This window comes from Scyliorhinus canicula, chromosome 3 (genome assembly GCF_902713615.1).
Source record: "Scyliorhinus canicula chromosome 3, sScyCan1.1, whole genome shotgun sequence".
NCBI lineage: Eukaryota > Metazoa > Chordata > Chondrichthyes > Carcharhiniformes > Scyliorhinidae > Scyliorhinus > Scyliorhinus canicula.
This window is the reverse complement of record NC_052148.1, coordinates 63,967,610-63,991,952: the sequence shown is the minus strand read 5'-3', so window position 1 is coordinate 63,991,952 and position 24,343 is coordinate 63,967,610. Positions and strand designations below refer to the sequence as shown.

The 24,343-nt window shown below is 46.3% G+C and overlaps 1 long non-coding RNA gene across 1 annotated transcript in view; it reads right to left on the bottom strand.

Moving 5' to 3' along the window:
- The window catches only part of LOC119963702, a 156,379-nt gene that overhangs the window by 46,256 nt on the left and 85,780 nt on the right, over positions 1-24,343 (bottom strand). The window contains exon 2 of the long non-coding RNA XR_005460131.1: positions 22,520-22,592. This is a non-coding gene — a long non-coding RNA (uncharacterized LOC119963702). The remainder of the gene's footprint in view (positions 1-22,519; positions 22,593-24,343) is intronic.

The window sequence follows — 24,343 nt, the reverse complement described above, 5'->3', positions numbered from 1 at the left end:
AACTTCTTCAAATGCACGTATGTCCCCCTTTAAATAAGATAACCAAACCTTCCATTTGCCTTCCTAATCACTTGCTGTACCTGCACGCTGACATTTTGTGGTTCATGTACAAGGACATCCAGGTCCTTCTCCATTGCAGCATTCTGCATTCCCTCTCTATTTAAATTATAGTTTGCTTTTCTATTTTTCCTAAAGGAGACAATGTCACATTTTCCCACATTTATACTCCTTCTGATTACTTTTTGTGCACTCATTTGACCTTCTAATATCCCTTTGCAGACTCTTTGTGTCCTCCTCAAAACTTGCATTCCTACCTGTTATCGTAAGGTCAGCAAATTTGACTACAATACACTTAGTCCCTTCATCCTTGGAAAAGGTATGATTTAGATCCAAAGGCATCAATCGCGCCAACCTTTATAGGAAGAACAGAAGGAATGTTCATCAGGCGGGAAACAGGAGATATGTGTATCCTGGAGATCCAGTGGATTTAAAAGCAGGAATTGGATCCAGATCCAATTTAACTTTTTGGATCCCTTTTTCCAGCTAGGAGCCAGTCAGATTGAGATTAGTATCAGGCTGCAAGCAGGGAGCAGAGAGGACCGGGAGAGGCATCCTAGGCCAAGGAGAGGTAGGGAAGTATATGTGGGCGAGTGTGTATGCTGGGGTGGGGTGGGAGCTGGTGTCTGCAGAGATTGCAAGGTTGGGGAGCTGGGTGCAATCTCGGGCTGGATTCTCTGCCCCCCGCGCCATATTTCTGTTTCACCCCGCCGGTGGGATGCTCCGTTACGCGGCTGGTCAATAGGGTTTCCCATTGTGGGGCAGCCCCACCCCATGCCAGCAAAATGGAGCATCAGCCATTTTTTCCTCAGCAACTAATGAAGAGGCTATTTTGTGCAGAAATATGCAGGTCATTAGGTTCATGTAAAGATTAATGTTAGTGAGTAAAGAAAGAGATTATCACCTGCTTACGTTACTTTATTAAAAAATATAAATTTCTCCACAATCCCAGAGGACTGTTCTACACTGGTGGTGGTTTAACCTAAGAGACATCATACCTCAGGCGAGGGGCAAGGTTGAGAAGGTGGGGCCTCAGCCAGTACAGGAATTGATGTGGTATGGTATCACGCTTTGGTATCACACCGCATCACCAATCAGCCGCTTAGCCAATTGAGCTAACCAACTCCCTGTTTTCTAAGATGTTATTTAACTAATGCACAATAAAGCTGTATGTTTTACTTAGGTCTTCCTGTGGCGATAAGGGCCGAGAAGGTTTGATGGTGTTGTGTCTGTTTCTTCAGGTGTAAAACAGGCACCTGAGCCTCCAATATAGCAGGCAGAATGGGGATTCTCATTGCCAATCGGCAGTAGTTCCACCGCCACATTGGTTCAGGCAAAAGATAGACATCAAAGACTCTCACCTGAAACCGGCGGTAGGCCCTTTAGTTTTTGACCTCTTTTAAAGGCCGCTGCAAGCTGCCAATAAAAGTTAATTTGTTAAGAATCTCAAATATGCATCTAGCAGCAGCAGAACCATCTCCCCAGCTGTCTAGCTGTCAGGTGATGCTTTCTTCAACTATTCTGGGTACTGACCAAATCCAAAACCTGCCTATAAAGTGACACTATCGCTTTAAATTTATTGCCGAACAAAAATGACAATGAAAAGGATTGCCACAGAAATGGAAGAGACAGTGTTTTTGAAGTAAATTAGCGTGGGCTCACAAAGACCCAACTCCTTGACTTGACTTTATAAAGTCAGTTGTGCAAGGCAAATCGACAAGGTCAAAGTTCAAGTAGGATGTCAGAAACTGCAACTGGGCGCGTCTGTAGTGTGCAGTAAAAGCAGGTGGTAACAGTTATTAGTCCACATGAATCAGAAGTGACATAACACATTTTCAATTCACCACTCCAGTGAAACACAAGCAGTGAATGAAAAATAATTTTGCCCAGAATAGCTTTACTGGAAAACATCAAACAAACGGCATTTCTCTTAGCTGCTTTACTGTGTAGATGTAGAATTGTATTTTAGTGTGTGTGTGGCTGCAACCGATAAGATTTACCACCGAATGAAAAGTGGAACTTTGAGTGGCAATTCAGCTTGGACAGGTTTACTGTTTGTCTTTGTTTGAACCCACAGGTTTTTCTCTCACAGTAATGATTGCCACCAAAGTACTTGTGTGCAATTTAACCAATAAGTAAAGGTGGTGCATCATTAATAATGCTGAGATACCGTCTCTTTTTTATATATTCTTTCACAGGATGTGGGCTTCGCTGACTAGGCCAGCATTAGAAGCACAACCATAATTGCTCTTGAGAATGTGAGCCACCTTCTTGAACCACCATAATCTATGTGGTGTAGGTACACCCACAGTGTTGTTATAGGGAGGGATTTCCAGGATTTTGACTCAGTAACAGTGAAGGAATGCCATGTCAGGATGGTGAGATATTTGGAGAGGAACTTGCAGGTGGTGGTGTTCCCATGCATCTGCTGCCCTTGTCTTTCTAGTTGGTAATGTTCATGGATTTGTCTGGTGAGTTGCTGCAGTGAATCTTGTAGATTTTACACCCTGCTACATTGTGGGTGAGGGAGTGAAAATTTAAGGTGCTGAATGGGGTGCCAATCAAGCAAACTGATTTGTCCTGGATGGTGTTGAGCTTCATGAGTGTTGTTTGAGATGCACCAATCAAGGTAATTGAAGAGGATGACATCACACCCTTAACTTGTGCCTTATAGATGGTGGAAAAGCGTTAACAAGTCAAGAGGTAAATTATTCACCACAGAATCCCCAACCTCTGACCTGCTCTTGTAGCCACAGTTTTCACATGGCTTAGCCAGTTCAGTTTCTAACCAATAATAACTCCCAGGATGCTGGTAGTGATGGCAATGCCATTGAATGTTGAGGGAGATGGTTAGATTCTCTCTTATTGGAGATGGTCCTGTCTGGCACTTATACGGTACATATGCTACTTGTCACTTATCAGCCCAAGCCTAAATATTGTCCATATCACTAACTGTAGTTATCATGACTACGAATGAGTCAGCACAGCCTTCTCTCGTGAGGACTTAAGGTTTAAAAAAATAATAATTTGTTTCCCTAAGTTGGTAAGTGCACTGTGCAATGTGAAACAGAACCGTATAGACTCAGTTGTAAAGGGTGAGCTGAATACAGCCAGCAAGATGGCAGGCACAGTCTACTTGGAATGCTCTGGGCTGCAGAAAATGGAAACTAACTAGGTTCCTGGTCTTGATCACTCTTGCATCTGGTTGAAGATATCGTAGAATAGCTATTTGAGATGCAAAATATCCAGCCTAACGATAACACTTTGTAGTTGAATTGCCTAATAACACTGCTGGAAATGCAAATGTACAAAAAATGGTCGCTTGGGTGAGATAGCATAAAATTACAGAACTTTGGAATGTTAAAGTACAGAAAAAGCTCATTGAGCCTGTGCCAGATAAGTTTTATTAAACCTTTTAAAATATCTCTTATTAAAATGATGATCTAAGTCCTCTGACTCAGGACTGGCGTGTGGCAGAAATTTCACATTATTCCTTGTATGTAATTATATGTATTTTTTCTGACTTCCCTCATTTTTTTCCATAATTATCTTAAAGTTATTTTCGCTCATTGCTGCCTTGCTTATTGAAGGAAACAATCTAATTGCTATTTACCCTGTCATAATCTTACAGAATTTTGAAAACCTCCAGTAGTTCAGTGCTTAACCTTCATAGCTGTAGTGAACACAGCCCCAGAGCAGAAGTTTCCTCAGAGCTAGTCACCCTCTGTAACATCAGCACAAGTGTGATTCAAACCATGTGTGCACATGTAGATAAGACTTACACCACACTTACAGCAAAGTTACAGCACCACAGTTGGACAAACTGGAAGAAACTTTGCAGATCAACTCAAGTCTTTCTTCGTAACCATAGCATGTCGGGTGAAATCTTACCACAACATGGCATAGTGTCAGTTTCGGTGAGAAAAATGGTGTGAATGCCACCGGCAGCAGGAAATGTCACGGAACAATGAGCTTTTTAAACAATAGTGTTTTTCTCCACGTGAATCACGGTGCCCTCGTGGCGGCCTCCTGATGATTCGGTCAGCAGGAAGACAGCACGTAGATTCTCGGAGGGAGTTCTCACCACGTTCTTGGATGGAGTGCCGTATTGGCGGCACTTCCTATACCCCACGTTCCCACTGAGGTCCATCCAGCAAGGTGACCACCCCTGCCTGGGAGGCAGTGGCTGCAATAGTCAGTGGCAGCTCCCTGCAGAAACGGACGGCGCAGCAGTGCCGCAGAAAAATGAATGACATTCTTTGCGCGGCGATGGTAAGTCTGCCACCGCCAGTCTCTCGCTGCAGCCACTCACACAACAGTTGCACCTCTAAGGTGCAAGTATCTCACCCAGCCACCTCGCAGGTTACCAACACCTGTCATGAGGCCCTCCTCCCTCCCCTCCAATCCCCATAGTGCCCTCCAGTATATACTTTGTTCCTCACATCCCCGCTCCCACTCGAGTCCGATGCATGCCACTCCTCAACCCTCTGAACTGGCAGGCCTCCTGCCTACAATCTCCCCATCTGTCTCTCCGCAGGACAAACTCGAGCACAACAGGCATGAGAGGGCACAGCCACCCAGAGTGATGCACGAGCTCCAATGCCTCACCTAATTTGAGGAAAGAGCCACTGAGCTGGCTGGGGAGGAACAAGACTGCGACTGTGTGGAGTACGAAGTAAGGTTGTGAGCAAATGTGAAAACCCTCAGGACACAGTCATTCCTCAAACACTGCGTGTGTAAATATCTCACATCATTTATCCCCTGTGATGTATGAATGCTATCTCACTTCACTTGCAGGGCTATCAGATGAGCAGGCCAGACCGCACTCATGCCCCTGGATACCACTGACCCGAGCAACTCCAAGGGAGAGTTCTCAGATATCAGCATCGAATAGGCATCACATATGTCAACCGCACCCTTCACCAACGCAGATACTCACACCTCGGTGGGATTTACTGGGAGGCAGGTTTCTGAGTCATTCACACAACCGTATCAATGCTCAGGGCTCTCATTTCCACCATTCTTCTCCAGTGATGAGGTTGTCATGGGCTGACTAAGTGTAGAGAGGTTGATCCACCCCGAAGGTTAGTTAGAGGAACACACTCGGACTCCTGACCTTGAAGGGGGCTGAAGCAGATAAGAGTCCACCTTGCATCTCTGAACTCCATGATGGTCCCGTTCATTGACAGACACGTTCATCTCTCTGCCAGGCATGAGTCAGACATATTGCTGAGAATGAGAGGAGCATTACTCGGTCCTTAATACAAGACACTATCATTCTTCACAGAGTCCGGCCAATAGCTTTAGTGCCCTGCCCATTAAGTTGAACACCATCATGAGGATCTAATACTGGTACCACAGTAATGATGAGATGTCAAACCTCACGGTGAGAGGGCTCTTCACTCCATAGTCCTGCTCGTCCCCTAACCAAGATGCCAAGAGGGTGACCCTAGCCCTTAAGTGCATGCAGGTCCTGGCCATGGTCAGAGGTCCTTCCTCCTCCTCCTTTGTGGGGCGTGCCTCACCGCCTACCTCAACCTCCTCTTCATCTGTGGAGACGTGGCACTCCCCCCACTCCTCCTGGTCCGGATGATCTCCCCTCTTCAGCACCAATTTGTGGAGAGCACAGCAGACCACAATTATGTGGGACCAACCTCTGTTGCTGTATTGCAGGGCACTCACGGTCCAGCCAAGGCACTAGCACTGCACCTTCAGCAGTCCAATTACCTGCTCGGCCAGCATGTGCGAAGAAGCATGAGCCTCATTGTAATGACTTTCTGCAGGTGTTTGTGACCTCCACACTGGCATCATCAGCTACTTGCTGAGTGTGTACACTCTTTCCCCGAGGAGCCATTCCTCCAGCTGCTGCTCTCCCTCAAAAAGGTCAGGGAACTGTGAGAGTCCTAAGATGTGATTGCATGGATGCTCCCTAGGAAACCAGCACACATACACATTATGGGCATCACGTAGTCACAGATGAGTGGGACATTGAGGGAAGTAAATCCCTTGAGGTTCATGAATGGTACCACGTGGTGTCATGGAGACTGCAGGGCCACGTGGGTGCAGTCGATCACACTCTACATTTGGGGCATGGCTGCTAAATGGACAAAGCCCAAGGCCCTGGCATCCTGGCTTGTGGGATCCTGGTCCTAACTTATATACATGTGGGCCCTCACAGAAAGGGTATCTGTTATCTCCCTAAGGCATTTGTGTGCGGCTGACTGGGAAATGCTACACAGATCACCGGCGCTGCCTTGAAACTTTAACTTGAAGGGCCACGAGCAGTGGCTGTCCTCCAATTCCATGTGGTGCCAGCTCTTGTAGGACATGGCAAAGGTGGTCCACCGTCCTCCGGGACAGATGCAGTCTCCCTCAGCAGTGAAGCTGCGACAACTGCAAGTCAGATGCCTGACATGGGAAGACCCTTTGCCGATAGTGCCTCCCATGAGGCTGCATCATCTACGGTGCTGCTCCTGGAGCTGCTACAGGTCCAGCCTCTCCTCCTCTGCAGGGTTCTCATCCTGGCCATGTGCACCGTCACATCCATGTTTCTGCTGCTGATCGATCGCTATTAGTATAATAGCCAAATCAACTGGCTCCATGATTCTCCAGAATCATGCACTGAAAAGATGAAAAGAACAAAGTGAGCATTGAGGATTCCTGACAGAGCACTGGCCCCCAACCTTCCATGCCTTTGGAGCATATGCCCATTCCCCCTTCATGACTGCCACTCCACTAAATCTCACACCCACCCCTCTCACACTGCCATTTCATCATATATGTCCCTGTCGACTCCACCAGAATGAGGTATGTAGACCCTCGAGCGTTCAGTGACATCTTTACCTCAATAATGCCGAAAAACCTCCACTCCCCTTCCCCTCCCCTGGAATTAGGTGATGGGCAGTTGAGTGGATGTGTGTGACCAGTGTCTGCCTCCTCACGGGGCACCTCAAAGACGCTCGCGGTCATGACCTTGAAAGGGGTGAGTGCTAATTGATACACTTTACCATCATTCCTTGCATAGGGGTAAACATCAATGTAATCTGTTGATGCCTGTATGAACATTGAAGTTGAATGCTTGACACTTCCAAAGGGTTAAGAACTTTGCTCCAATCAGTGGCATTCATGTTTAGCTCTGCAGATTTCATTGGCACAATTGAGGGGTTAGGTAGCATATCAGGAATGTGACTGTCTCTTATGGCAGATGAGGCAAAGCTGATTAGAGTGGATCCTGCAATTAGCACGATAAGAACATACCTAGAGAGCACCCTCATCCTCCCAGTTCACAAGGGCTACAGACAAGCCTTCCATCAGCCATACAGCCCAACGTTAATTCCTGACAGTTAAACTTCCCTGACAAGTGGATTTGAACCTCCATGCAGCTGCCTTAGTGTGGGGTTCAATTCGCACTGCAGTTGTCCTCCCCCCAGTGAGAGAGTCGTCAAGCCTCATGAGGCAGGGATGCAACCCGTTTCTGAGTTCCCCACTCTACCCTTGCAGCCTGGGCTCTCACGGGACTCTACACAAGAACCTCACTGTCGCCCCCCCCCCCTCCCTCCCCAGTGTTAACCCTCTGTAATTACCTCCTCCCACCCACTTTCCTGCAACCACTAAGGATGGCCACTCATTCAGCGGCAATTTGGTCACAAGCTCGCAAGGACACAGGAAACAATGTCTGCAAGTCAGCCTCCACCCCCCCCCCCCCCTTAAAGCAAGGGGCACCCCAAAGTAAATTAAAGGTGAGGCCTGCTAGTAACCCTCCCCCTGAGATTGAGAGAATGAACCCCTGCCCCGGCCCCGAGCTGAATCTATCTGTGCCCCTCACATTCTCTCCAGAGCACCCAGAGTATTGACCAGCTTGAAGATTCGTGGCTGCCTGAACGCTCAACTCTGAACTCCCCCTCAGAGGTGAGGCCGCCAGGTTCATATTTATGCAAACCTGTTGCAAGCGATGTCCCGTGAGTGCCCAGTGAATATTCAGTCAGGAGGAAGATCTGGAGAAAGTGCTCACTAATGACATGCTAATGTATTAGGTTCCCGGGCTCCCACAACATGTTCCACATTACTCCACTGGCGAGGGAGGGTTAAAATTGCAAATCCTGATCTCGCTGGAGAGAAACGCATTTTCTGATTCTCTATGGATTTTGAGCCGTTCTCACTGACTGTTATTGTGAGCTCAAAATCGCCTCCCTATCTCTTTTTCTTACATCTACACTGCAAATTTACCTTGACTTTTATAGTGTATAAAAAGTAGTGAAAGTAGTGAAAATCATGGGCGGGATTCTCCCCTACCCGACGGGGCGGGGGGTCCCGGTGTAGCGGAGTGGCGCCAACCACTCCGGCGTTGGGCCTCCCAAAGGTGCGGAATTCTCCGCACCTTTGGGAGCTAGGCACGAGCCGGAGTGGTTGGCGCCATGCCAACTGGTGCCAAAACCGGCGCCAGCGGCCTTTGACGCCCGCCGCCTGGTGTCGGGGCTGGCTGAAAGACCTTCACCGGTTCGCGCATGCGCCAGTGCATCAGCTGCCGCTGACATCACCACCGGCGCATGCGGCTGGGGGATTCTCTTCCGCCTCCGCTATGGTGGAGGCCGTGGCGGCGGCGGAAGAAAAAGAGTGCCCCCACGGCACTGGCCCGCCCGCCGATCGGTGAGCCCCGATCGCGGGCCTGGCCACCGTGGGGGCACCCCCCGGGGTCCGATTCCCCGCGCTCCCCCCAGGACCCTGGGGGGCCCCTCGCGCCGCCAATCCCACCACCACCAGAGGTGGTTCAAACCACGGCGGCGGGAAAGGCCTCTCAGCAGCGGGACTTCGGCCCATCACAGGCCGGAGAATCGCCGCAGGGGGCTAGCCGATCGGCGCGGAGGGCACGCCGATCCGCGGGGCGTGATTCCCGCCCCCACCAATTCCCGGGTGGCGGAGAATTCCGGCCACGGCGGGGGCAGGATTTTCGTCGGTCCTGCGGGGGGTCGGAGAATTTCGCCCCATATCTAATATTCCTGATCCAAAGATTGAATGTTGTATACTGGTTCAACACTATCTCTTTGCTTTTGTATTTTCTACCTCTAGATAAAAAAAATCAAGGATTCTAGTTGTGTTGACAATTTTAATAATCTGTGCAACTGCCTGCCATAGTCACACTGCCCTTTGCTCTACTTAACTGCTTATCACTTAAGATGTATTTCTTTCCGTATTTTTTCCAAAATATATCAAAATATATTATATAGATACAATATATTTCCAGAATGATTCCTCAACTTGGAATTCATGTAAAATTTTAATATTTAATTTGATTTGGAATCTCCTGCTTTGCCAAGTGTAATTAGCCAGCTGTCTCAAATACCTTGGTGCTAATACCAAACTCTTTCCTCATTACTGTTTCCCCATTCAGCATCCTCACTGCTATTTCTCATACAGGATTCTCACTGTTATCTCCAAGTGCAAACCTTTGATTCATATCCTCCACCAGTATTAGCTAGTGAATATTGGTGCTATGGTTCTGAATTCTCTGTTGGTGTCTGTGACATCTTGAAGGACAGAAAGAGAGTGTGCCATATTGGAAGTCAAGAACCAAATAAAACTAGTCTATTCCAGTTTGGATATATATACATACAGATACCAATGGCCATTTGAGGGTGCTATTACCCTCCCTCCTTCATGAAATAGTTCAAATTTCATGCAATTAATACTTACCTTGTTTTCAATTCCCTCTTAACCATTCAATTACTATTCCTAAGAAAGTGCCTCCTTTGTTGACTCAAACTTCCAGAACTTGGGAAAGAGCGTTGAACCATTTTGGCCTGAGTCTGAGGAAAGGACACACGTCAAACAAAGATGTTCAATTTAATTTTTCCCTTCATCAGACATGTCTGTCTGATTTTGATTTGGATCTGAACTGGTTTCAGGCACAGGTTGGAGTAATATTGGTATTCTGGTGTCGCAACCATCTAATTCACCAAGTTCATTTGATTCTTCCCAACTCCCTTCTTCACGAAGCTCTGAAGTTAAAACATGCTTGTTATGTACAAAACTAACTTTTCCACTCCCAAACATCTTGACTAAAGATGTGCGAGGACACATATTTTCACAATCTTCTGCTGTATCTCAACCTTGTGGTTCAACTTCAGACTTTTTTTTATCACTCTACCTGTATTTTACTGTCTGATTTGTTTGTCTTCTATTGACTGCATTAAATGTGGCTTCTGGAATGAAACCCATGTCTTTCAAGAAACGATTCAGCAGGCATTCTTCCACTATCGGTGTGAGGTGTTTTGATGGCTGATTCATGATGCGGAGTGACACCAACAGTGCAGGTTCAATTCCCATACCAGCTGACCTTATTCATGAAGGCCTTGCCTTCTTAACCTTGCCCCTCACCAGTCAGGTCTCTCTCAAATGCGAGTGCAGCCTCTGCTCCTCTGGGACTGTGGTGACATTTATTGCTGGCAACGCCAGAATTTGCTTGCTAGCCTTAATTGCCCTTGAACTGAGTGATTTGCTGGGCCGTCTCCGAGATCTTGAACAGTCAACTGCATTGCTCTGGATCTGAAGTCACATGTAGGCCAGATAAGACCATGGCGGAATCCTTCCCTAAAGGGCATACTCAATTGATAGGTTTTAAATAACAATCGACGATAGTTTCACGATCACCATTACTGAGACTTAATTCACTGAATTTAAATTCCACCAGCTGCCGCCATGGTGAGATTTGAACCGACCAGGCGGATTTGCTAGTCAAATGGCATTACCACTTGCCACCATCTCCTCCTGTTATAATAGAAAAGTAAGAAATTTGCCAGTTTGTCATTCATTGACAACTGATGTTTCTACCAATTTGTATCTAGCATTTTCTTAGCATGCTTAACAATTTATACTGTGCGTTCTGCTGCTCCATTTGAAGCAGAATGATGCAGTGCAACTCTACTGTGTTTTATTTACCCTTTTCATTCTCATGATTTTTTTCAAATTCTTCTGAACAAAACTGAGCTCCATACAACACCACTTGGACTATGATGCCCTGCAAATTTCTACTGGATATCGTTCACAACTCAATTGACCCCTCATGAACTGCTGCTGTTTGACAGCTGTATACAGCGATTGCCATTTCCTTCAGCCAGCTTTTCCTCCGTTAACATTCCTTTTAACGTGCCTTGGCAGGATGACTTCTTCTTGAAGACTTAATCCTGTGCCCAGTGTTGGGTAACAGGACCATGTTACAGCTCTGCTACTACTAACCCTGTTGTTAGGGCGTTCAGCTTACTTTGCCCTGATGGATGGTTGTTAAATGATTTATCCCAATGTTTTTCCAAATTTAAAATGAACTAAGATACCTGATGGCAGAAATATAATTAGAACAGAATCTGTAAAACCATTGTTGCGATCTATTTTCTTTTCCCCAGAAAACGTCAATTACTAGGGGACATAGGTGCGAGGGGCAAAGCTTAGAGGAGATGTGCGACGGGAGTTGTTTTACACAGAGGGTAGTGGGTGTCTGGAACTTGCTGCCAGAGAAGGTGGTGGAAACAAGTATAATAGTGATGTTTAAGGGACTTCTTGACAAACACATGAATAGGATGGGAATAGAGGGATACAGACCCTGGAAGTGTAGAAGGTTTTAGGTCAGATGGGCAGCATGGCCGGTGCAAGCTTAGAGGGCCGAAGGGCCTGTTCCTATGCTGTACTTTTCTTTGTTCTTTGTTCTTTATCTTCATGGACAATAATATTTGGCATGCCATGTCGAAACTTAACTTTAGCAATGTCAGTAACTTTCTGTGAATGCATGCACTTTTTAAAAAGTGCACAAATCTGTCCTGAAATGCTCTATCTTGAGATTCTCCAAAGTTACAATGTATTATCGTGGCTTGAAAAATACCCACAATAAAATCTCAAAAGACTTTACAGGACAAGTTGTTCCAAACCCATAGCTTCAGTGTGATGCTTGTCGGAATTTCAGATATATAGGGCAAATTTCTGGTGTGGTGCGCCCCAGGATTCTCCGTCTAGCCAGCCGGCCATAGGGGGCAGCCCCACGCTGTCGGGAAATCCCCATGCTGCCAGTGCAATGGAGAGTCCTCACAGCAGAGAATCCAGCCCAGATTGTATTTTCTGTGTCTGGTGAAGTAATGGTTAAAATCTGGGTTAGTAAGAGTATGTATCTGCTGCAGGAATGTTTTTAAAAATCCTGGTTCAAAAGACAAGCTGACACGATAGCTACAGAAGATGCTATTAATGCCTTGTAAAAATGAGATCATCCTTATTTCAAACCATACTTACATTTAAAAAGAGAAGCCAAATGGATTTTTGTTTTGATTTCTGGGGAGTAGATAATTAGAGACATTGTTTAACCTTAAGTAATAAGGTTATCGGATTTGAGTGGGATAAGGATGATGGAACCAGTGAGAGAAGCTAGCTCTGTACCAGGTCTCTGGCAGTGAGTAGTTAGTTTAGATTTGGCTGTGAACAGAACAGGAGCTTCTGGAAAAATCTGGAAAATTAATAGTGGTTTGAGACAGGCAAGAATCTGCAGACTGTTTCCTGAAGGATTACCCTCTATCCAAGCAGTCTTTTGGAGGTTTGCTCACTATATGTAAAAGTGGGTTTTGACCTGTGATAGGTTTTGCTTGATTGGAGATATAGAACAGTAAGAAGTCTTACAACACCAGGTTAAAGTCCAACAGGTTTGTTTCAAACACGAGCTTTCGGAGCACGGCTCCTTCTTCAGGTGAATGGAAAGGCTTGTTCCAGAAATGTTTATATAGACACAGTCAGAGATGCCCCGGAATGCGAGCACCTGCAGGCAATCAAATCATCAAAGATGCAGAGAGAGAGGTAACTCCAGGTTAAAGAGGTGTGAATTGTCCCAAGCCTGTTCAGTCGGTAGGCCTCTGCAAGTCCAGGCTTGTTGGTGGGGGCCGAATGTAATGCGACATGAATCCCAGATCCCGGTTGAGTCCGCATTCATGCGTGCGGAACTTAGCTATAAGTTTTTGCTCAGCAATTTTGCGTTGTCGCGTCTCCTGAAGGCCTCCTTGTAGAATGCTGACCCGGAGATCAGAGGCTGAATGTCCTTGACTGCTGAAGTGTTCCCCAACTGGAAGGGAACAGTCCTGCCTGTTGATAGTCGCACGATGCCCGTTTATTCGTTGTCGCAGTGTCTGCATGGTCTCGCCAATGTACCACGCTTCGGGACATCCTTTCCTGCAGCGTATGAGGTAGACTACATTGGTCGAGTCGCACGAGTATGCGCCGCGCACCTGGTGGGTGGTGTTTCCACGTGTAATGGTGGTGTCCATGTCGATGATCTGGCATGTCTTGCAGAGATTACCCTGGCAGGGTTTTGTGGTGTTGTGGTTGCTGTTCTGAAGGCTGGGTAATTTGCTGCAAACAATGGTTTGTTTGAGGTTGCGTGGTTGTTTGAAGGCCAGTAGTGGGGGTGTGGGGATGACCTTGGCAAGATGTCCATCCTCGCTGATGATGTGTTGGAGGCTGCGAAGAAGATGTCGTAGTTTCTCCGCCCCAGGAAAGTACTGGACGACGAAGGGTACTCTGTCAGTGGTGTCCCGTGTTTGAACAGGACTTCCTCACCACACAGGACTTTCAACCGATGCTATACACCAGATACATCGATGACATTTTTTTCCTTTGGACCCACGGCGAGACATCACTGAAACGACTACACGATGACATCAATAAGTTCCATCCCACCATCAAACTCACCATGGACTATTCTCCAAATTCAGTTCCATTCTTGGACACACTCGTCTCCATCAAGGACGGTCACCTCAGCACCTCGCTTTACCGCAAGCCCACAGATAATCTCACGATGCTCCACTTCTCCAGCTTTCACCCGGAACACATTAAAGAAGCCATCCCCTATGGACAAGCCCTCCGTATACACAGGATCTGCTCAGACAAGGAGGAGCGCAACAGACACCTACAGATGCTGAAAGATGCCCTCGTACGAACGGGATATGGCGCTCGACTCATTGATCGACAGTTCCACCGCGCCACAGCAAAAAACCGCACCGACCTCCTCAGAAGACAAACACGGGACACCACTGACAGAGTACCCTTCGTCGTCCAGTACTTTCCTGGGGCGGAGAAACTACGACATCTTCTTCGCAGCCTCCAACACATCATCAGCGAGGATGGACATCTTGCCAAGGTCATCCCCACACCCCCACTACTGGCCTTCAAACAACCACGCAACCTCAAACAAACCATTGTTTGCAGCAAATTACCCAGCCTTCAGAACAGCAACCACAACACCACAAAACCCTGCCAGGGTAATCTCTGCAAGACATGCCAGATCATCGACATGGACACCACCATTACACGTGGAAACACCACCCACCAGGTACGCGGCGCATACTCGTGCGACTCGACCAATGTAGTCTACCTCATACGCTGCAGGAAAGGATGTCCCGAAGCGTGGTACATTGGCGAGACCATGCAGACACTGCGACAACGAATAAACGGGCATCGTGCGACTATCAACAGGCAGGACTGTTCCCTTCCAGTTGGGGAACACTTCAGCAGTCAAGGACATTCAGCCTCTGATCTCCGGGTCAGCATTCTACAAGGAGGCCTTCAGGAGACGCGACAACGCAAAATTGCTGAGCAAAAACTTATAGCTAAGTTCCGCACGCATGAATGCGGACTCAACCGGGATCTGGGATTCATGTCGCATTACATTCGGCCCCCACCAACAAGCCTGGACTTGCAGAGGCCTACCGACTGAACTGGCTTGGGACAATTCACACCTCTTTAACCTGGAGTTACCTCTCTCTCTGCATCTTTGATGATTTGATTGCCTGCAGGTGCTCGCATTCCGGGGCATCTCTGACTGTGTCTATATAAACATTTCTGGAACAAGCCTTTCCATTCACCTGAAGAAGGAGCCGTGCTCCGAAAGCTCGTGTTTGAAACAAACCTGTTGGACTTTAACCTGGTGTTGTAAGACTTCTTACTGTGCTCACCCCAGTCCAACGCCGGCATCTCCACATCACGGAGATATAGAAGATAGCAGTTAGGAGTTAAAGTGTGTCATTTCGTTGTTAAGCTTTGTTTAATGGGTAATTGTAAGCTATTTATTTTATGTTTAAAGTTGGTTTAATACTGTATTAATAGTAACGTTGGTTTAATATACCATATCCCTATTTATGTGTGGAGACACTCCTGTAGCAAAGTATCCTTTCCTCACAGATTTGCAAATCAAAAAAAAAATTGGTGTTTCTTTCTGTTGTCCTATCAATTATTGAGGTCCAGTCTTGGGTCATGTCAGCATTCGCCAATGGCTTGCGACAGTGACGCTACTGCACAAACTTACACAAAATGTCAGACATGTCTTTGGGTTTATCAGAGAGAAGAACATTTGTGAGCTTTTCCTACAATCCTGGGCCTTCTTCGATCAGAAAAACCACCCTTTTCCTTTCTCTTTGGATCTTGATTGATCTCTTCTCCTGCATTTTATCACTCAGAGCTAGTGTTCCAGTGTTATATCATGGCTTTAGCAACATTTCAATAAGTAGAATGCCACCCATAAACTTGTCAGTGAGATAAAACAAAAAGCTACAGCCTAAAATTAAAGACCGTTTTCCCATTTACTTTAACAACATGTTCTCTTTGGAATGGCAAGCAACCTTATTTAAACAAAGTGGCGATGATTTTGCGGATGCTGTTCAAATAGTATTTCTGCTAGCAGCTGCTCTTATTTCATTGTAAATTTGTAAAGGCATTGGCTTCTCATCCTATGAACTGACCCACAGTATAAACAAGTAGATGGAAAAAAGATAACATAAAAGCTGAGAAATAAAATCGCCAAAGGTCTGCTCAGCAGGTAAGAAAAATCACTTTTAAGAGAGAAAAAAATCACTATACTGACCTGATCAGATTGAATTTCACAGAACTTTTATATCTTTGGCCCTTGGCCACTTCACAAAGAACATAGTATTTTTATCCAAATCCAGCCACAGGGTTAACAGTGTTAAAAAGTAATCTCCTTTATTTAAAAGACCAGACACAGTATTGCTCAGTTATAACTGGAGGCACTTTGCTTCTTTATTGGGTGTTGATCAAACTTCTGTGCATATCCAGTATTCCCTGCTTCAATTAACTAGCAAAAAACTGACACTTTGGCCCAGATGTTCTTCGTTAGATCCGGAAGACATAGGAGCCCTTCAAAATAGTAGTTGGGTCCTCAATCTGGGATTCTCAAGCCCATTCCCGGGGTCTCCAATTTTCGGGAGTGCCTTCCAAGGGTATTGGCTGATTTGTTTCAAAAGCCCCCATTCATCACTCCCAATCTGGCACACTCCATTGCAGAGATAGGAAAGTCCTACTGCTCCACAACTTTCATGAAGTTAGTTCAGGTTGTCAATAAATCATTGTTCATGGCACCTAAGAGGTGTCATGAATAAAAGTCTACATGAGGGTATCATTTGTATGGCATGTTAAAAATGATCCGTCTCGTGCCCCAATGTTAAGGTATGCCTCGCCAAAAAACACTGTGGCCCCTAATGACCCCAATGCCAATCTATGGCAATTTCAAGCCTATTCACCCACTATAAACTATACAGAAGCAATGAACCCAATAGTGACAGTAGGCTGTGTAATAAAAGCTTTGAAAAAAGTCATTAATTCATTTAAAAATATTTTTTACTACCGCCCCAAAAAAGTGTCAATGATCCAGATCATATAAAGTTTTCAGAGCAGAAATTGCAAGCACTTGAAATCATGGGCACGAGGGAGGAAATTTTGAACGAGCACTAGCTGTTCATGGGATTGGCGGCACGGGGGGGAAATCCTTTGAAAATCAGGAAACGTAATTCTTGCCAGAGAGATTGTGTTTGCTGATTTTCCCCGCCCCTTCCTCCCTCCCTCGTCCCCATGATTTCAAGTGCTTGCAATTTCTGCTCTGAAAACTTTATATGATCTGGATCATTGACACTTTTTTGGGGCGGTAGTAAAAAATATTTTAAAATGAATGAATGACCTTTTTCAAAGCTTTTATTACACAGCTTACTGTCACTATGTCACGAGATTCATGCCCACAAAATGTATGAACCTCATTTTAGTACATTTGCACTGATTTATTAATGGCCCCCCAGCCACATGATACCCTGTCACTAAATATTGATACCGCGCCAACATGATGTCACATCGGCCAGGTTCACAACAGGTTTGGCCAGACGTGAGGCAGTTGAGGGGATCCGTTTGAAAAGTGTAGCCTCCAAGGGTATGAGTCCTGGCACTGAACACTGGCACAGGTTTGCACTGTCAGGTTGGCACTGCCAATCTGTGCCAGGACAGTGCCAGGGCGGGCCCTAGTGATTGCCAATTGGAGAGGGGGGGAGCGGTGTTTTGATACGTGGCACAGGGGGAGTACCAGGTACACTTCAATGATTATGGTGGGGAACTCCATGCCGGCAATGGATTTGGGGGTGGGGGGGGAGCAGAATGTCAGCAAGAGATGTCAGGGGTGCGGGAGACTCAATACCTCTGTGATGTGGCTGGGGGCTGTTGGGCACCAGCCCTGATGGTGGTGCCCCTTAAAGAAGGCACCCCAACCTTCTTGGAGCCAGTTGCCAGCTCTATGTAGCCCCATGCTGCCAGAGTGATGGCATAAGCCACGCTCACTCATTTGTTTTTGTCTAAGAGGCTCAAGACCAAACTGGTCTGTGTAACTGGAGAGTTACACACCAGTTTTCTGTCTGAGCCTGGCACTTCACCAATTTCTGGTAAGATTCTGCTGCCCTCTATCTTTTGCAAATTAGACTGGTGAAATTGACAGAGTTATGCTAGAGCCCGAACTGTAACTCAAGCAATGTTTTCTTTGGTGCTCAGTTGTTTCAAATGGCTAATGGATTTCTGGGTTCTCAGCAAAGTCTCATTAAGGTATTCTTGGCTGGGATTCCTAGGGGCAGGAGAGGTTGGACCTGGATAATAGCATCTCAGTTGATACTGGTATGGTTAATTCCAAAGTCTGATTATGTGCTTCCAAAGAGCCATTGAATGTCTGCAGACCAAGTATTAGGATAACTTTCAAGGTCATCAATTAAGAATCTCATAGTGAGATTTGGGCTCTGTGCTTATCTCACAGGGCCCGATGCTGCTGTTGAGCCTCTGTCTCTATTATTTCCATGACAGTGAAAAAGGCTTGAGGGGCTGAATGGCCTACTTCTGCTCCTAATTCGTATGCTTTTATTCTAATATGATCCTGGGCCTCTGGTGGGTGCTTTGCCGACAACTACCACCATTACCCAGTGGTGGCAATGAATAACTGCCAACTTCTGATTGGCCAGCGGCTCTCAGACGCTGGCGGGACTTCTCTCCCTGGGGGTCCTTGAACATGGTGAAGGTCTGTTGCTGGGTACTCACGTGCCACACTGGCACTTAAATACTGCGGGAGTTCCCCAAAGGAGGCGATGCAGGACTCTTGCTGGCTCTTCTGTTGGCAGGCAAGACCCCAGTCCTCTGAGTTAAACTCCATCCTTTGTTTAGGGCTCAGTATTTGGATCAGCAAAAGCAGATCTGTGGCCACCTGGCTGAGTTCCCTGAGGCATTGAGAGCTCATGCACCACATATGGAGGAGTCCATGGCGATCATGATGTGTCTCGGGTTGGCAAATGCATAAGCTACAGCCACGAAAGGGTAATCAAGTTCAGGGTGATCCACATGTGATGCCTGGAGCGGATGCAAGACCAGTGAGATCGCTCTGTGGCAGAGGGAACAAGACTATCTCACCGGTGTCTGATCAGTAGCTGGAGGAGAAGGCAGCTACATCCCAGCTCTCTACAGCTTCCAGCCACACCAAGGGCAGAGGAATCTGAAAAGGAGGTTGAGAGATTCCGACACTCTGAGGCAATTGCACCATTTTCAGTCCTCAGACAGAGGCACCATCCATTAGCCAAGACCAAACGAGGGTGACTACCCAGTGTTCTGCTGGCCCAGAGTTTACAAGCTTGCGAAGGCAGTAATCAAAGCCTGCAAAGAAACGTTCGCCAGGTATGGGATACCGCTCACGGTAATGAGCGACAATGGTCCTTGCTTTTACAGCCAGGAATGTTCTGATTTTGCACAGTCCTACAACTTCCATCACGTAACCTCCAGTCCCCACTACCCACAGTAAAACGAGAAGGCCGAGAATTGTAAAGCGGTTGCTGGAAAAGCAGCAGACTCAGGCTCTGACTTCAACCTGGCGATGCTGGCATACAGGGCAACCCTACTGTCACTAGATTGTCTCCAGCGCAGATGCTCATGAGTCACACTCTGAGGACCACAGTTCCAGCCATCCATGTTCCAGACCTTGACCACCTCATGGTCTTACAGAAATGCAGCAGTCACGGCCACATACGATGCTCATGCCACGGATCTACCCGAGCTGGCCCCAACTGATCATGTTCGTGTCCAGTTGCCTGAGGGCAGCTGGTCAGCCACAGCTGTTGTGATCAAACAAGTGGCCCCGAGATCGTTCCTTGTCCACGTGGCTGATGACTCCCTGCTACGGCGCAACAGACTGGCACTGCGAAGAGTTCCACGCCCACTACCTGACTGAAGTGCCCCGCCGCCCACGATGCTTCCTCCGGACATACCCTGCCACGAGGCCACCGATCTACCAGCAATCCTGCCGGCCCCTGCGACCACCGCGATGGCAGCGATCCCATCTATCCACGTGCAGGCGGCTCCTGATCCACCTCTGCGGCGATCGACAAGAATTTGTTGCCCACCACAAAGACTGAATCTGTAGACTGAACTTTTGTACATTTTGTGACTTCATCGATTTAGCCTCTGTAAATATTGTTTCGTTTGCCATGTATCTGCACTATCGACACCTAAAAAAAAAGGGGAGATGTCATAATATCCACTCATGTATATAATGAGGTGCAGACAGGCAGTTATTGACACACAGGATGGCCAGTAAGCACACAACATAGTGCAGCCAATCACCAGACAGGACACAACCACTATAAAGCCAAAGGGCGCTAGGTTTCCTGCTCTCTCTGGACCCAGCCACTGAGACAGTCAGAGTCTACGAGCTAGCCAGTGCAAACACCATGCGGTAGCGAGTAAGTCTGGTCAGGCTAGTACTAGGTCTCCAGTCAGTTCAGTATAGTGTCGACCCACAGCTGAATATGTTTATCAGTTCTATCATTGAATAAAACAGTGTTGGATCTTCTCCAGTGTTAGACGTCTGTTTCTAGCTTCCTTGCATCGAGTGCAGTCCACATCAAACTAACCCATCTAACACATCAGTACCCACGGGTCACCACACATTTTCCATTCCTCAAAACTGATCAGGACCCTAGCTAACACTATTGGGTGAGCACCCAGTGAGATCTGCTGGTCAGCTTCCCAAAAGATAAAATCTACACCTCTGCCTAGCCATTAGTCATTTTGTCAATCAGACACAGGTCAGATAGTTATGCGGCTTCAACGTTTTGTACATTTTGTGACTTCATCGATTTAACCTCTGTAAATATTGTTTCGTTTGCCATGTATCTGCACTGTCGACACCTTCCTATGTATATACGTTCATTTAGACACCTTTTGTATATAGTTAGGCATATGTATATATATATATATATTTTTATATACGCACGCACACCTTTTGGTGTGCTTTTGGAAAATGGCAATAAGACAAGCTTGACTCTCTTTTCTTAAAAAACAAAAAGTACTCAATATATCTTCATCTTTTGGAGTTTGTATTCTGGACTTTCTTCAAATAATTATGGAATACACATGGGCCTGAACTAAGAAAAGAGTAACTGACATAATGGACAAATTAGGTGCAATGCACTTGCTGAGGCTGAACAATCTGGGGCGGGATTCACCCCTACCCGGTGGGGCGGGGGTCCCGGCGGGATGGAGTGTCGTGAACCACTCCGACATTGGGCCACCCCAAAGGTGCGGAATCCTCCACACCTTGAGGGGCTAGGCCCGCCCCGGAGTGGTTGGTGCCCCGCCAGCTGGCGGGAAAGGGGCTTGGTGCCGCGCCAACTGCGCCGAAGGGCCTCCGCAGGCCGGTGCGAGACGGCGCTTGCGCAGGAGCGCCAGCGCGTGCTGGCGTCATCCCCGCACGTGTGCAGAGGGATTCTCTTCCGCACCGCGAATGGCAGAGGACCACAGCCTCTGGTGCGGAACAATAGAGTGCCCCCACAGCACAGCCCGCCTGCGGATCGGTGGGTCCTGATCACGGGCCTGGCCACCGAGGGGGGCACCTCCAGGGGCCAGATCCCCCCCGCGCCCCCCCCAAGAATCCCGGAGCCCGCCCGTGCCATCAGGTCCTGCCGGTAAGGGACCTACTCCAATTTACGCCGGCTGGACCAGCAACAGACGGGCGGGACTTCGGCCCATCGTGGGTCGGAGATTTCGGGCAGCCCCGGCACCCATTGAGTCGTGCCAGTCCCCGCCATTCTCCAAGGCAGGCGGCACCACTCACGTCGGTCCGGTTTTTGGGGGGGCAGGAGAATTAGGAGGACGGTGGGGGCAGGATTCACGCCGACCCCCGGAGATTTTCCCACCCGGCGGGGGGTCGGAGAATCCCACCCCTGAAGTCAGCCCACAGATCTGGGAAAGATATCAAAACAAAACCATCGTTTTTGGAGAGGCTGAAGCCTTCAAAGTAAACACCTTGAGTGCATCAAAAGACACGATAATCAATATTGCAAAATATGTACATTTTTGAACATATGAATATGTACCAGATAATTATTATTAAGAAGCATTTTTAGGAATTTATGTGGGAAGCATACTAATGCAACCTCTTCAATACATTCACTAAATCAGTGAGTGTGGTGTAAGTGGCAATGCATTGTGACCAGAATGTTATGCGTATGGAAGGTATGACAGCTAACATTGACAATTCAGTCACAGTGTCACTTACATAATATAACTAATAACACATAAAAATGTGGATATTTTTACAATGAAGTTTCCATTAACAGCACTTTGACATGTTTCCAATGAGGGCCAAGCCCCTTGCACTTAATTTAGTGCTTGCAATTTTTCTAGTTAAAAGCTGAGGCCTTTCCCAGGGGCAGAATATTGACTTCATCCATTCTGCCAACCATTAATACCCTGAGCCAACTCCAATTGGACAATGTGCATTCCAGGATTTCTACGTTATTGCCGCAGTAAGACCGAGGGTTCTCACGTGTTTCTATCTCATTCAATGTCAAACTGTATCTAATTACTCTTCCAATTTTGTGAACAAACTTATTATGCAACATGATTATTTGCAGAGGTTTTTTTTAGTTTTGAGGGTTTTTTCCCAATTAACAGATCGGTTGTGAAACAATAGATAAGCTAATCAAATGTGAAGACAAATGAGGTGTTTGCATTAAAGGATTAGATCCATACTATTGAAAAACGGTCTGCAACCAACAAGCAGCAAAAGGGATCCTATCTCTTAACAAGCTGCTAACCAAATTGCTACTCAGTGAGCTGTGTGATAAAAAGTGCTGACCTTAGTACATGAAATCTTTCAGTTGAGATTTCCTTTTGCCATTAACAGCTGGAAGCCTTGAAGATGATACTATCTGTAGGAACACAACAGAAAATGAGGAATAAATGGAAAAAAGGCTGTTTGAACCCCTGCAATGCTGCATCTTTTATCATGTGTATTCGTGACAAAAGCTAGTCAATGATTTAACAGAGACAAAACATAGATTGCAGTATTGAATGATTAAAGTGATTGTGCCCTGTAAGTCAAGAAGGAAATTGCAAAGCCAAACAGAATACATTGTGTTGAACACTTGGAAAAGTTTTTAAAAACTGAAGGAATCTGTTGTTCTTTGGAGAATACATTGTTAAAGGAGAATCATCATTGAATTTGGAAGAAACAGACACATTCTGGAAGAGATCGTTTTCATTTTGTTATAATGATGTGACTCCCCAGCTGTGCAGCCACACATTTCCTCTGCTATGATAATGTTTTCTGACAGATAAATGTTTCACAATATTAATTATATTGTCATGACAAAAATGATTTTAGTACTTGCTCCGACATACAGAAGGAAAGCTTGCACAGTGTCATTGCATCATGTACAAGAGAATGCCCAATCTCTGGCAGTGCCTACAGTTGACAGCAAAGCATGAATGATTGTTAATGCTCATGGTTAATATGGAGCTTGGGATATTTGTTATTTTTGTATCTCTTCCTCTCTCATCCTGGGTGGTGGTAATAATAGTGCCAGAAATCCTGCAGTATTTCAACTAAGTGGGGTGAGAGTGACTGCCCTTGACATCAAGGCCACATTTGACCAAGTGTAGCATCAAGGAGCCCTGGAACAACTGGAGTCAATGGGAATTGGAGCAAACCCTCCGTTGGTTGGAGTCATACCTGCCACAAAGGAAGACAGTTGTGGTGTTGGAGGTCAGCTCCAGAGCATTACTGCAGGAGGTCTTCAGGGTATTGTCCTCGGTCTAACCATCTTCAGCTGCTTCATTAATTCCCTTCTTTCCATCATTAGGTCAGAAGTGGTGATGTTTGCGATGACTGCACAACATTCAGCACCATTTGCAACTCCTCAGATACTGAAGCATTATATGTCCAAATGCAGCAAGACCTGGACGATCTTTTATTACATTTCTGTATTATCTTTAATTACACTTCTATGTGTGTTTTGATATACTACGTAGTGTAATATGTGTTACTCAAACCTTGGTTACTGATGAGGTCTTCTGAATCTCAATGAAGAAGACTCAAACTCGTCCAGTAATAACAAAATGTTTATTGAGTAACTATAACAATAATTGTGTGAGTTCTTTACTTTAACATTGATACTAGTGATAAGGTTAACAAGATCTAACGACAGTAACTATGCTTAACTACACTAACCATCTGAGCTAATCTGATACTCCTGTCCAGGTCACAGTCCATCCAAAAGAGCCCCAGAGAGACCCAATGTGATTTATTTTATACCCCTGTTGGTCCAGCCCTCTGGTGATCATCTGGTACTACTGATTACACATTAACCCCTTATGTACATGCACACACAGAGATCACTACATTCCCTTTTTTTCTTGTGTTACATATTTTCTGTATGTTGTAAAGAAAATTGAGCAAACATACTGGATGCAGTTTGCAAATGCATTATATAAATCTATGAGTTAATCAGTCAAATGTTAATACTTTTAGTCTCTTAGGTTTCTTTCCCATTTGCTTGTGGTTCAGTTCCAACAAGTCATCATGAGGTGTTTAAATGGTTGAATCGCTTCGTTGTCTGATTTTGACCTTTTTTTCGATGCTCGTGGTAGCGATTCTGTGTTACATCTTTGTTGTCTGACC